This window comes from Octodon degus, unplaced genomic scaffold (assembly GCF_000260255.1).
Source record: "Octodon degus isolate 3935 unplaced genomic scaffold, OctDeg1.0 scaffold00007, whole genome shotgun sequence".
In the NCBI taxonomy this organism is placed as follows: domain Eukaryota; kingdom Metazoa; phylum Chordata; class Mammalia; order Rodentia; family Octodontidae; genus Octodon; species Octodon degus.
Genome location: NW_004524583.1, coordinates 28,032,301 through 28,043,685, shown reverse-complemented (window position 1 = coordinate 28,043,685; position 11,385 = coordinate 28,032,301). Strand labels below are relative to the sequence as shown.

Here is an 11,385-nt window from a genome sequence, read left to right as displayed (position 1 = left end):
TCTTCCTCTTCCTCTTCTTCCTCTTCTTCCTCTTTTTCCTCTTCTTCTCCTCATCCTCCTCCTCTTCCTCCTTCTCCTCCTTCTTCTTCATTATCTATAGGTTTATGTACTTACTTCTTACTTCTCATTGATAAGGATTTAAGACCTCAGGATTGGGGAGATCGGTCAGCAGTCTAAGTGCCTGCCTGGCAAGCAGGACCCAGGTTTAATCCCCAGTACTACAGCCATGCTGGCCCCAGAACCCTGGGGAACCCTTGCAGGCCCAGAAAATGGGTGTGGTGGTGTGTGCCTGTAATCCCAGGCCTGAGGAGGCTGAGACAAGAGGAGCACTACAAGTCTGAACTAAATAATTAAAAACAGAAAAGGTTTGGGAGCTCAAATTTTGCTATGGGCTATATGAATCTTCCCTCCAAATTTAATTTCAATCCTGTAAACATCCTTAGTGTGTGCTTTGTTATACATTGTACTCACAGTTAGGAATTCAATGAATAAAAAAGATGGAATTGTATTCTCATCAAGCACATTGTCACTCTACTGAGGGAGACCGATACACACCAAGTGATGCAGAATAGTAAGTACAGTGACAATGATGTGAACCTTGGACACAGAGAAGGGGCCAGTAAACACCTAGGGGGTGCTTACTAGAGCCGATCAAGATGGAGTGGTCCTCAAGCTGTGTCCTGAAAAAGGAGGCCCCTGCAGGAACAGGGGAGGTTGCCTGCCACTTACGGATCAGATTTACTTAAAATATTCCTTCCCTGATAGTTCTTCCCTAGATGCACGTGCTTGTGCGCATGCACGCACGCACACACACACACACCCTGAGATTCTACCACTAGAAGGTCTGTTAGCCAAGGGAAGCTAGACATGGCATATCCAGCAGCTGCTTTACAATGTGACAACTACCCCATTCTTTCAGAAAGGGCAGTTCCATTCAAAATTTCTCTATCTCTTTTGTTTTTGTGCTTTTTGCCCCTTGACAATGGTTAGAAAGCTCTTATAAATGTTTTGGTTGAAGGACTAAAAATAGAAAATCCTAAAGCCTTTGTTGTTGTTGTTGTTTTGATGATCCATCTTACTGACCCCAAATCTGCTCTGTGAGGCTCTTCCGTCTTGCTGGAGATGTCTTGTCCACATCTGATCCTCCAGTAGCCAGACGCTTCCAGCATCTCAAAGTAATAACGTGGCCTGGGAATCACAGTGGACGTCACACGTTGCTAGAGATCCAGGAACAGGAGCTTGTCACCAGGCCTGCGGGGCCTGCTGCTGGGATCAGCTCATGCAGACAGCTGTAGTGAGTGGCATTTTCATTTCATGTCACTTCAAGGGCAACCAACTCAGCAAGTGATTTTATGTGTTAGAAAATGAAATAAATAAGAATCTCCTCTCCCCAGGAGAACTAAGAATATGAAAATTGTGCCCACTTTTTAAGGGTGGCACTGACTTCTGGCACTGCCATGCTCTGGAAGAGGATGGTGTGCTGGGCAAGAAGCCACCTGAAGAGCCGAGGTAGTCCTGCCTCGGGCCATGTCACTCATTTAGGCCGCAGTGTCCAGGCGCTTCCCAGCGACCTTGCAGCCTTGAAACCACAGTCCTTCCGCCTGCCGCCTCAGCATAAGGTGCTCGACCTTGTCTGCTCCTAGACATGCAAACGCAGGTGCTGCTGTTGACAGTAGAAGAGTTTAAAGCATCGCTGAACAGCCGGAGACTTAGCTGGGTAACTGTTCTGACTTCAACAAGCTCATCTGCTAAATCTGTCTACATCTTTTGTTTTTTCTTTCTTTCTTTCTTTCTTTTTAGTACTGGGGATTGAACTCAGGACTTTGTGCTTGCCAGGCAAGTGCTTAACCTGCTGAGCTACCTCCTTGGCCCTAAATCTGTCTACATTTTAAGGAAATACAGGAATAAAGTCAGGGCCCAGAAGAAGTAAAATTTCAAAAACTGTATCGTATGTATTTCAGACTCAGGCAAAATCAACAAACTATTAGGGTATTTTTTCTATAGATTTTACAGAGTCTAACCCTTAAGATTTTATATATATCATATGTGTATACTTATATGCATAAATATAAACTGCAATTTATTTGAAAATAATTCTGATATAATCAAAGGTAGATTTGGGAATCAGTGAAGTTGGAGAATGTTTTTGGAAGGGATAAAAACATTATCTTTAGCTGACATGAATAAAAGTTTTCTTGTCCCTGAGTGTGAAGTGAGTGAATTCTTGATCTTTTTTCTGGTTTATGCCAAATGAGCCCCAGTCTCAGGAAAGCGGAAGCAGACGTAGTTCTCTCCTGCTTCACAGGTCCGGTGCGGCCCGAGTGCACTGTGGGCTTTTGCTCAGCTTGGCTCAGCTCCGTGTGTTTCGGTTTAGAACTCAGATTAGAGGGGGAGCCCCTGAACAAAACTGTTCTGAGGCAAAGATGGCACAAGAGGGGCCCCACCAAGTCACACAGCCGCATTCAGGTTTCATCTCAGACAGTGTTCAGTGACATCCCATTGGCCAAGGCATGTGACTTGGCCTTGTCCCCAAGTCAGTGAAGAAGCAGCAGCCGATGCAGAGCCAGACACTGGCAAGTAACCCCGCTGTCCACCCCAGGCTCCTTAGAGCTGTGAGTCGGAATGCCTTTGCTTTCTGCACTCAGCCGTGCTGCTCTAAGAAATGGCATTCTCTGTGAAAATTCACTTACTGAAAATAAAACCATTTAGTTCGGTGCGTATCAGGGTGATCTTCTGAGGTTTAGACAGTACTATATGTCAAACTTTACAAATTCTTGGGCAAGGGAGATAGCTCAGCAGAATAAGCACCTGCCTGGCAAGCGCAAGGGCCTGAGTTCAATCCCCGGTACCACAAAAAATAAAATAAAATAAAATAAAATAAAATAAAATAAAATAAAATTCTTCATTACTATAATCAGATTCTTCTGCTCTACCTAACAAAACTTCCAAGGTATATAGTTTCCTCCTCCACCGGCAATAGGATTGTCATTTTATAAAGTAGAACTCTCCAGACTCTATGAAAAAGGAACTGGGACAAACGTGTGAACCACCCCAACTACAAGCTACAGTAAAGTTCAAGGCTGGGTGTAAGATGATTAAAAGTGGAAATAGCTCAGGAAACAATTTGTGTTTTTAGCCTTCTTGAAAGGATGTCCATATCAGTGACTAATGTTGACGCTGGGGTTCAATATATTCTGGAAATGCATGACTCGGGAATTTAATAATAAAGTTAAGTAATCATTGATTGCGTATCTTTTGACCCTGATAAATGTCATTCACAAAAAAAATACAGAAATGTCTCATTTCCAACTGAACTTTAATGTTGCAAAAAATGAGTTATGGATCTTTGGAATAAATACGTCTGTGATAGCCCAAGCTGCGATAATACAAATAATACCAGGTGAAAGATTTAATTTGTGTTCTCAGAAAATATCCTTCTGGTCAAACCATTGCACAAAGGTTGAATTTAATTATGCATCTGATTGAGAAGAAGTTAAATCTTTTCATCTAGAAGTGTCAACCTCTGCTTAGCACGTCAACAAAAAGTGTGTGGCTGTTGGTTTATGGTATATGGCAGTGATTTTTTTTTTTAATTTGTATTGTGTAGAAGAAAGAATCCTCCAAATGCAAAGTCACTCACTTTATTTAGGACAATATGTGTCACCTTCCGCCAACAATAAGCCCTCTTGTCTTAGTTTACCTAGTCTTCCTTCACTTACTTACTCCCCTCTGCCTCTCCTGTACAACAGGCTAACAGGACTAGTGTGTTCTTGGATTTGTCTGTGTAAATGGTATTTCATGTATTTTTAATTTTAAAGGATACTATTGTATTTTTTTAAATTTTATTTATTAACGTGTGTGTGTGTGTGTGTGTGTGTGGCCAGCTCAGCCCACCAGGGGGCGGAGCTGAGACATGTGGTGCTGGGGGATTGAACCGCGGTCCCTGTGCCTTGCTAAGCTTGTTCTAAGTAGGTGCTTTAGACCACTGAGCCATCTCACCAGCCCACTATTGTATTATAGTTATTCTTTCTCGTACATTTTCTACTTCAGTACATTACTAAGCAGTCCGCTGCATCCCTGTGGCTACCCGCCAAATTTCGCTCATCCGTTCTCCATCCCCAGTGATCAGTCCTCACAGGTCTCTACCTGCCGTTCGCGCTCTGCAGTCTCAGAAGTTCCCACCCGACGAGTTCCAGTATCCGCACATCACAGGAGGGGCCTGCCGCCTCCTCAGGTATTTGCGTATCTGATTGCACTGAACATGGCTGGGTGTTCCTCCAGGTTGCCAGACTCTGTCTTCCTCCCTACCAGCAGCACATGGAAAGGTCTTATTACTTCTTTCCTCTTCATCCTCCCACTATTCTTGTCAATATTTGGTATTTCTAGCTTTGATCTGTCTGACAAAAATAATTTGTTCTTGGCAGCACTGAGGGTGGAGCTCAGAGATGCACAACAACCGAGCTAAATCCTTATCCTTTAAAACATGTTTTTTTATTTTTTTCATTTTGAGGCAGGGTTTTGCTAAGTTGCCCATGTTAGGCTAGAACCTGTGATCCTCCTGCCTCAGCCTCCCAGCAGCTGGGATTGTAGGCAAATGCTACTGTATCTGGCTTCTATGCTAATTTTTATCAGTAGGCTGTCTTCTACTTCTGTTTTTTAACTTTGTTAAGCCATTTGCTGAACAGAAGTCCGTATTCTGATGTGGTCATAAATATGATATTTTCACTTTATGGTTTATGCTTTTGAATTTCTATTTTAAAAATTTATACACAAGCCTACAAAGTTAGGGCTGTGGAGATAGCTCAGCGGCATAAGGGCCTGCCTGGCAAAGTTCAATCTCTGGAACCACAGAAAAAAAGTTACAAAGTTATTTCCTTGCATTTTCTTTTACTATCTAGACCTAATCTTCAACTCATCTTGTAGTTTACCTTGAATATATGATGAATTGATTAGTAATCTAACATTCTCTTGTGGTTTTGCAATCCTGGGACTTGAACCCAGGACCATATACACACTCGGCAAGAGCTCTACCACCAAGCCACATTGCCAGCTTAATGTTCTTCTCTCCACGTACTCGATCTTCTTCTCACTATAATTTACTGAACAATTCGATGTTTCCCGATGGTGCTGTAGTGCCTCCTTTCTCACCTAACAAGTTTTAGTTTCTGTGAATCTACTAATGAGCACCTATTTTTGTTCCACTGGTTTATTTTTCTGTCCCTCATTTTTATTGTTGTTTTTATTCTTTGTTATTATTATTCTTTGTCTTAATATGAGCTAGAGTAAGTCTATACTCTTTGTTTTTCCATTGCAAAATTATCTTAATTTTAAATGGTTCTTTACTCCTGTATATAAATTTTAGAATATATTTTTAAATGTTCTTTCCTCTCAAAAAAACCTGAAATTTTTATTAGAATCACATTAGATTGAAATATTTATCTAGAATGTGTTGTTCTAATATTAAGTTTCTCATTCATGTATACACTATATACCTACAGTTGAGCCTCTTATTTTGTCATTAAATGGGGATTAAAGTCTTTTTTTTTTTTTCAGAACCAGGGATTGAACTCAGGCCCTTGCACTTGCCAGGGAAGCGCTTATTCCACTGAGCCATATCCCTGGCCCTAGGATTAAAGTCTCTTTATAGATGTTTAGCTATCTAATTTAATTTCAGTAGTTTACATTGCTGTTGTAAATACCAGTGTATAGTGTGGTTATTGCTGGTAGAGAGGAATGTTATGTATATATATGTTTATGTGTGTAAATATATACATATATATATATATATGTATATATATACTAAATTTGTGTATTGCTCCATGCTGTGTCTTTTGAGTCTTTGGAGGTTCACTTCTGTGTGGATCATCACAACATATACAAAATAATGCAGCCTTGGCTCTTTCCTTACAGTCCTATATACTCTGTTCCCTTCTCCAGTTTTGTTGCAAAGTTATTTCTTTGCATTTTCTTTTACTATCTAGACTTAATCTTTAATCCATCTTGTGGTTTACCTTGAAATTTTACAAAATGAATGTACCTCATCACTCTGGAGACCTGGAAGGCAGAAGTCAGCCTGCAAGGAGGTCTGGTGTCTGATCTGACTCACTCTCATTCTCGGCGGGCATCTTCACGGACCCTCCAGTGTGCCACTGGGACAGATCTCAGCCCTGTTTTGTGAGGGCCCTCCTTCCGCTCGTGAGACCTCCTTCTGTGACCCAGTTTCATCCCACAGGCTTCCCTTCCCAGTATCATCATGGGGCCTGGCGGGTAACATTTCACAATGTGATTGGAGAGGGGTAAACATACTGTCCACAGCAAACACCTATCCAAGGTTGCTCATTATTCCTTCGTGGCCTCCTTGTCTTTGCTCTCGATGTTTCCAAACTATTGGTGGCTGCAAGAGAGTGACTGAGACATTAGCCATGGGTTCGATACCACTCACCGTCGTCCAGGGGTCTCAGAGCAAAGTTTGGTTCGTTACTGAGCCTTGCTCCCTGACCGCACTTTCTAGCGCTTTTCTCTGCACAGTGTTTTCCATCCGCCCTGACCTTCTCCATGGTTCTCCAGCATGCCGAGTTTGTTCCAGTCCCAGGCATTTGCTCTAGCTCTTCCCTTTGCTCAGAATTCCATCCTTCTTTGATGTTTTTAAAGCTGCCTATGTCTTATATGCTGTTCTCAGCCTACATTTCATCTCAGAGGTCTTCTGTGTCCATTAAATCAACTTTAGCAAGGTGTTACTTTCTGGTACATGACCCTATTTTAGTTATTTTTCTAAAGTAGATAATTAAACTCTATATTGGTTCACTTTCCTCATTAGAATGCAAGAGAGTAGCACTTTTGTTTGGTAAGAGAGAGACTACCAGTGCACATTCAGTAACTAAAGGACTGCAGAGGCCGTCACTTTAGCCATTGTTTTTCTTTCCCTATGAAAACTTTTTCTTTTCCTTTTTTTTTTTTGCAGAACCAGGGATTGAACTCAGGCCCTTGTGCTTGCCAGGGAAGCGCTTATTCTACTGAGCCATCTCCCCGGCCCCCCTACCTATGAAAACCGTGTGTGTGAAAAAGTCTGGCAGTCATCACAACTCTGGGTGATAATTTGTGTGCACATTGCTCCAGATATTTAGCCATCACATCCAAGACCCTGATTTTCAAGTAGTGACAGATTCCTATGATACTAAAGAAAGTGTTAGCACCTTTAAGTATTAATGGTGGAGGGAAATCCTTATTAATCTTCTTTGTCTTAAAAATTAACATAAAACCAATACAAAATGTTAAGTGATTTACTTAGTGTTATGATTATTTTATAGCAAAGCCAGGAACAGATAGGGACTACTAAAACAATGTAGATAATGAGAGGGGCTGTCAGTTCAAAGTGACAAAGCAAACGCTTTCCTCCAACTTTCCTATTGAGATGGTGTAAATATTTTTAGATAATAATTTAGATAGGGGAGGCTGGGGAGATGGCTCAGTGGAATAAGCGCTTCCCTGGCAAGCACAAGGGCCTGAGTTCAATCCCCAGTCCCGCCAAAAAAAAAATATTTAGATAGGCACTGGAATCCAGTGGACAGGCAGCTCACACGTGCCAGGCAAGCGCTGTAGCACTGAGCCCGGGCTCAGCCCTGCAAGCCTTTTTTTGACTTTCCAGTGAGGTGAAAATAACCTGCATCTGCATGGGATGTCTTGACTCTCTTCCTAATTAATCAGCCTTGGGTAGAGCTGGGCACTGCTAAAACAGAAACTGCTGATACTGGCAAGTAATCAAGGTCGAGAATCACTTCCTTATTGGGAAACTTGACTATTAGTAGAACATACCTGTTTAATAGTATTCAGGCTATTTTGTTAATCTTTTCCTTGTGAAGAGTATGATAAAAATCACACCTTAGTGAATGTAATTTCATCTCAGTAAAGCTGACTTTAGAAAAAGAAAAAAAATGAGATTTTTGAGAAAAACCAACAATGTAAAAGAAAACCAAGTGGAAGCTGAGAGTACAGTGGAGGGGAGTGTGGAGGGGGAGGGAAAGGTTGATCAGTGGGTGCTAAGTTACACGTAGATAGAATCAAGAAGCTCTGAAAAAAAAAAGAAGAAGCTCTGGGCGCTGGTTTTTGCACAGTAGGGTGCCTATAGCCAATGACAACGTACTGCATATTTCAGAAAGCTAGAAGACATGATTTTGAAAGTTTCCACAATAAATAACTCTGAGGAGATAAATATGCTCAACTTGATTTAAACACTGCACATTGTATACGTGCATTTAAACATTAAGCTTTAACTGGTATCTGCTAAGTGACCAGAGAAATGCAAAGAAGCTGTTGTGACCCAGGAGGGTCACAGGAAAATTAGGTCCTGGAAGTTATAAATACAACTGAAAAAGTCAGAGTAGATTGGACTGAATAAAGGGTGGTAGATAAGGCTTAAGACCGAGTTGCTGATCTCCATTTAAAATCAAAGACTTCTTCAAGAAGGGTAAAAGAAGTGACAAATAAAGATAAAAGCCGTGTAGCCTGTGCCAGGAAGCCCACCCTCTGACCAGAGTTTAAGAATGAGGAAGCAAAAGATGGGAAGAAGTCATGATCAATATGCCAACATATTCTTCTTTAAAAAGAAAATATCCATGAGTTTTAGAAGATGTGAATTGTTGTTCTCAATGTGTCTACCACATTGTGAAGTAGAAAAACAAGGAGACACACAGCACAGCCAGGTGTGATCTGATACCTTTTCCAGACAAAGAGGAGATGTTTAGAGATTCTGGAGTGAGGAGCGCGAAGGTTGACGAGATGGGAATCAGACTGACCACGGTGTGTGGCTCGGAGCAGCACTGTGAGTTCAGATTTATGTGGAGCAAAGATTGTGATCCCAGACTTTGCTGCTGCCCAAACCACTCTTCATATAAAATGGCAATATAAAGACTGAAAGCTTATACCCAAGTAACTCTTAAAAAATATATGTATATGGGTATGTGACTCTAACAATATATATGTATAATCATCTTAATGAAACAAAAGCAAATTCAAGCAAGAGGATAGAAAACATAAAAGGACCAGTAATTGGACATGACCTGCAATGAGTGAAGAAAGTTGAAAAAAAATTAGTAGAAAATGTATTAGATGTTGGGCTGGAGAGATGGCTCAGTGGTCTAAAGCACCTACTTGGAACAAGCTTGGCAAAGCACAGGAACCGCGGTTCAATCCCCCAGCACCACATGCCAGCCAGCCCCGCCCCCTGGTGGGCTGAGCTGGCCACACACACACACATACAATAAATGTTAAAATAAGAAAATGTATTAGATGTTAATACTCAAGGGGGTGGTGTTGTAGTATTTTTGAGCAGTGAGGTATTTAATGGTATGAGATTATTCTTCTTTGATTCTAAATGTAACTTTTTATTTTGTAAATATTATTTAAATGGCTATAGTACTATAATTCTATAAAATATCTATTAAATACCTTTACTACATGTTTATTACATAGCACTACTATATACAATACAGTTTTAATCTATAGAGTATTATTTAAGTACTTATTATGCTATAATTTTATAAATATCTTAAATTTTAGAGTCACACTATGGATAAAGTACAGAAGTTCTAATTAAAGCTCTTGAAGAGGTCCAGGGCAATGCTACTGCCTTCCGCGCTCTGGGCCGGCCTGGCTGGGACGCCTGGGGTAGCTGAGCCGCTGCCCGTGGTGTGAAACTCTGCGGCCCGAGCGGTGCCATTCGGCTTCATTTCGTGCCATACCTGAGGCATTTCCTAAAGGAACATGAGTTCTTGGAAGTGTGCCGGGGATGTGCAGCGGCACCTGCACCTGCACCTGCAGGATGTGCTCACGCAGGTGGCCGAGGCGTGGAGAAGTCTAGGGTACCCGAATTCACCTGTCAGGTAGCTGGCTGCTGCCAGGTATTTACTGCCCTGGAGGACTACCAGCACCACTACCAGCTGATGCACGGGAATGCCTGCTCCCTCTGTAGCCGCGCCTTCCCTTCCGAGCACCTGCTGGATGCCCACATTCTGGAATGGCACGATTCACTCTTCCAGGTCCTGGTGGAAAGACAAGCATGTACCAGTGCCTGGCTGAAGGTGCCCTGAGAAATTCAAGACCACCCAGGCCTGGAAGGATCACATGGTGAGGCTCCATCTCTACCCTGCAGATTTCTGGTTTGATCATCCCAAGACCAACAGAGGCCGAGCCATGCCAGGGGCCATTACAAACCTATCCACCAGAACCCGGGCAGATGATGGGGATGCCATGGAAGTCTGCTTGGAACTCATGGCTCTATCCCAAGCACCAGTGGGTGAGAGGCAGGCCTATAGTCACAGAATACCTTCTACCACCTGTTTTGGACAGGGTGTACTGAGAGGGTTTAGAAGCACCAAGAAAAAAACTAAACACTAGTGACAGGGAGAAAGAACCAAGTATGGACAGAAGACCATGGCGTCCTGCAAGAGATGCGTCATCAGGGCCTTTCTCTCACTTCTGGTGTTGCTGCCCCGGGACTGGGCCTTTGTTGCCCTCTGTGTCTTGAGCCCTCTGTAGGCAACTCCGCAGCTGTTTCCAGAGGCAGCAAGGGACCTGCGGACATGACTGGGAAGTGAGATGGAGAGATGATCGACCTCCCCCTGCAGGAGCCACCCTAAGATTGTCTTTTTTAAAAAAGCATGAAGTATTTGTCACTGAAAAAAAAAAGCTCTTGCAGAGAAGGTAAATTTTATGTCTTGGCACTAAAAATATATGGAAAAACAGAAAGAAAATGAGTGATGGTGGTTTCTATGTAGTACCTAAAAGAAACAAATCTAGAAGCATTTTCAAGGCTGGCGAGATAGCTCAGTGGACTAAGCATCTGCTTAGGCAAGTGCAGGGACTGGGGTTCAATGCCCAGCACTACATGCCGTGTCAGCCCCACCCCCGGGCACATTGAGCTGGCCACCAAGACTGGACGTGGTGGCACATGCCTGTAATCCCAGCAGTAGGGAGGCTGAAACAGGAGGATCACTACAAGTCCAGGCTGCATAGTAAGATCCTGTACCAAATACATTTTTTTAAAAAAAGAATATTAGAAGTATTTGCAGAGTAGATACTTTAAGTAAATCAGAGTAACTACAATAAGTTAAAAAAAAAAACAACAAAAAGCAGAAACTAAAGAAAATAGGGTAGACTGAGGAAAAGTTTTTTAAAAAGAAAGGAAAGAAGAACTGAAGAAAATAGGAGTAGACTAAGGAAAAACCTTGGAAAAGAAAGGAAGGCAGGAACCGGGCGTTTGCGCCTCACGTTGGTTTCCTCTACTTGCTCCGCTCGAGCAGCGATGGCTGCTGTGAAAACCCTGAACCCCAAGGCCGAGGTGGCCCGCGCGCAGGCGGCGCTGGCGGTCAACATCAGCGCGGCGAGGGG

General features: G+C 42.5%; 1 pseudogene; it reads left to right on the top strand.

Annotated features, from left to right (window-relative positions):
- The first annotated feature begins 9,615 nt into the window (after positions 1–9,615).
- Positions 9,616–10,392, top strand: LOC101560523 (annotated as a pseudogene).
- Positions 10,393–11,385: the final 993 nt, after the last annotated feature.